We start from the raw sequence: 4,081 nt of genomic DNA on the forward strand, positions 1-4,081 counted from the left end.
TTTTAGTCAATTTTTTATATTCTAGATATTATCTCTTGTAAAAATCCATAAAACTATAGACAACTTCTAGATTAGGATGACATGTAAAATAAAACATGTAGTTTTTATCTAATTTGAGAGCATTTTATGTAAAAAGAGAGATTAACAAAATCGTGTGACGCGCGATCGCTATTTTCAGGCAGTGAACATCACTCCGAAAGTGGGAGATGAAGAAGGAGTAATCTGGCAAGATTCTGGCAAGATGTCCTGGTATTTAACCCCCCTTTTGGAGCCATTGGAAGCATCATATTGGCAATCTGAGCAGCATAGAGGAAGGTATTATTTTGTACATGTTTTTGTCTATTAGAGTTATATTTCTCATAATGTTGAAAGAAACTGATAGGCTTCATCTCTGTTAGTATTCTTCTATATTTTATAAATTTTTTTTGGAAGTATTCTTCTACATCTTCAATCTCTTCGAACCCCTTCTCTTTTGTCTACTCCTCTCCTTGAATCTACCTTCACCCTGCTATCACTTATCTTCAAGAACTTGGCTTGAAACCTTCAACCCTTCTCTTATCTCTACCATCTCGAGAGTCTAAGCTCTTGAACCCCCATACATTCTTCTCTTGTAAAACCCTTGTGGTGACCTTCAACCCTACGCACTGCGACACCGTCCCATTTGGGCTCAAGTTTTCCTAGAAACAAATCTCTACGTGCATCACAATATAGAACTAACTATCCTTTCTTAAACGCATATTTGTTCACTTTTAGATCATGCAGTTGCTTCATCCGATGCTTAGCCAGTTCTTGGTGCAACAGACTCTGCAATTTAAGCTCATCCAAATGGGCAAGAGTCATAAAGCACTCAAAGAGGGCATCATCATCATCCAAAGAATGGTTAATTGTGAACCTTAGAATCGGCAATTCAATCTTTGAGGGCAAAACACACTCCTCCCCATAGACTAGCTTGAATGGGGTGTGGCCAATGGATGGTTTGAATTTCGTGTTATATGCCCACACCGCCACATATAATTTCTTATCCCAATCTCACTTTTTTTTGGACACTATCTTTGATAGAATACCCACAAGCTGCTTATTAGTACTTTCACTTTGCCCATGCGCATGCGAGTTATAAGGAGTTGTTTTATTGTTCTTAATTTGCCACACGTAAGTCAAACTTAAAATCACTTTGTTTAGGAAATGGGTTCCTTGGTCCGATACTAATTCTTTTGGCAGACCAAATCGGCATATAATCTGCTCTAATAAGAAGCTAGTAGTCTCCTTTGCATCATCCTTCCTTGTCACTCATGTTTCTGACCACTTTGTAAAATAGTTAGTCGCCACGATAATATATCTCTTTTGTGTAGTCAAGAGCAGTCCACAAAATCTATGTCCCACTTCTCAAATGGAAATATAGCCATAATCAGAGTAGGTGGTCACTTTCTATTCTTCCTACTGTCATGCCATTGACACATATCAAATCTCTTAACATACTCAAATGCGTCTTGGAAAATGGACGGCCACCATTGTGCAATCAACCACCCAACAAAATACTCTTGGCAAGCGGAGTCATGGCACTCTTCCAAAATGAATGGGACCTCATCAGGCATCACACCTCGATGATAGATGTAATCAATTCCCTGTCCATATAGTGTTCCTACAATCAAAAAAATTTCAAAGCCTGCTGTTGAATTTTCCTCTTCTGTGATTTTGATAAACCGACTCCTACCTCTCCTATCGAAAGATAATGCGTTATAGCAGCATACTAAGAGAGGGAATAGACATTGTATTAATTGTAAACATTTCCTCAATATCACTTCCTTCAACTAAAGTCTCTTTTGGCTCCCCGAAATCCACAAGGCATTCCACAATGCCCTGCAACCTTGGTGGCTTACTCTTGACCTCATAAATCAAACTCTTGCAAAGTGATGAACCACTTTTCTAAATGATCAAGCGGATGTAACTTGTTCATCAACAATTTAAGCCCTTCCGCCTTCGTATAAAATACAAACTTCTCATAGCGAATGTAGTGCCTGAATTTTTTTGTCACAAATACCATTGCAAGGTACAACTTCTCCATGTAGATGTAGTTGATTTTTGATATGCCTAACTTCTGACTAGTAAAAGCAATCAGATGGTACAAATTTTCCTCCTAGATTTGGGATTAATAGCAATTGATACTATGTATGGTGGCTGATAAAAATATATAGAATACTTCACCCCCTTTTAGGTGCTTTTAAAATGGGGGCTTTTACTAGCTCCTCTTTCACGTCATTAAAAGGCACCTTACAAGAGTCACTCCATTTAAATAGATAGCTAAAGGATAATAGATTCGTTAGTGTTTACAGTGTTTACCGCAACACAGAGGAGCGAGAAAATGGAGCAGAGGAGTGAGAAAATGGAAAAAAGGAAATAGCAAAAAAGGTGCAGGATAAAAGAAGGAAAAGGCGCCTTGACCGGTAACCAAACCCTGAAAAATTTAAATGTTCAGGCACGACCCCCAGAAAGCCTCAGTATCGCCCTGAGAAAGCAAAAGAGTAAAAACCGCACCATTGAATGTGGAAGCGCTCCCGAATCCTTGTAAAAGAGTGCCAGGCTCGCTCTTGTGCAAATTGTATGCATTAGTTGGGAATATGATAAATTATAATGGTGGGAAATGAGAAAATGGGCTTAAGCCAATGGCTGGCCATGTAAAAAAGGGGATGACCACCCAAAGAAGGGAGGGCATGTATATAAAGTTCAAAAGTGAATGAGAAGCTCATTCTTGTGTGTGGCTAAAGCTTCTTCTTCTTCTTCTCTTGTTTCTTGCCTTCTTGCTTGTGCTTGAGAAAGGGAGTGAGGGAGTTTGAGAGGGTGAGGAAGTGAGTGTGTGAGAGTGAGGGATCGTGGAGAAGAAGCTCTCCATCTTCTTCTCTTCTCTTCTCTTCCCTTGTCTCACGTGTGGCTATGAGAGAGAGCAAGAGAGAGTGAGAGAGCTATAGGCACAGGAGAGGATCAAACGCCCTTTGATCACACTTCTGGGGTGCTATAGCTATAGAAATCTCTTCCCCAGCATGCCTTTGTGTATTTAACAGCCTAGAATAGCTAATCATCAACATAACACTAGATTTGTCACCATTTTCATTGTCGGAAGTGCACCGACCCCGATGCGTTCGGACGTCCGAACCCCAAAATCAGGCAGTTGGCTGGCCCGAACCTAGGGTTTGGTGTTTGGCCTTCCAGCATTCGGCCATATGCCATTCGGGCTTCGGGCTTCGGCCGCCTGAATGAAGGCCTTCAGGCTTTGGCATTCGGCCTTCGGGCCATCTAGCCATTCGGACCTTATCATTCGGGCTTCGGCGGTTCGGCCCCTCCGAATTCGGGATTCGACCATTCGGTGTTCGGACGACCGAATCGGCCCGCCTGAACCCGGCCATTCGGCTCAACTCGAATCGACTCGCTCAAACCCGGCCATTCGGCCCAACTCGAGTTCGGCCCTCATATTCAGCCATTCAGACTTCGGCCCTCGGATTTTGCCATTCGGCCTTCGGCCCTCGGACTCGACCATTCGGCCTTGGGCCTGGTTGAACGAGACATTCGGACTTCGGTGGTTCAAACGCCGATTTTGGGATTCGGACCCTGCCATTCGGGCCAATTTTGGTCGAATACATTTTTTGATATTATTTTAATAATTTAAGCCTAGACCCGCGTTGCCCACACTAGTGCGACCCTGTAGGTGAGAGAAAATCATAGAAAACTTGGCCGTGTGGCTAGGAAACCTAGCAGAGTGTGTTGTCACAGCCTAGTCGCAACAGCAGACCAGACATCAAACCCCCAAATACCTGAGAGATGCAGCAGAGACCCAGATTTTAACCAGGCAGCCGTATGCTGAATTCATATCCAGTGGCCAAGAGCTGAAGGTAGCATTGACATCACACTTGAGTGCCGTAATCCTGCACACATAGTAGGCCACATTGGTTGTGCACTGAAAGAGCAGAAAGCCTGATTTCGCACTGAACGCGCAGACACCACACTGAGTGTGCATAATTTGAGGATTGGTTGTAATAACAAGGAATACACTCGAACATAATCATTCAAGGAACCCACCGATAGGAGTGAA

This window comes from Lygodium microphyllum, chromosome 15 (genome assembly GCF_053477565.2).
Source record: "Lygodium microphyllum isolate KBCC chromosome 15, Lygodium_microphyllum_v1.1.10, whole genome shotgun sequence".
Lineage (NCBI taxonomy): Eukaryota > Viridiplantae > Streptophyta > Polypodiopsida > Schizaeales > Lygodiaceae > Lygodium > Lygodium microphyllum.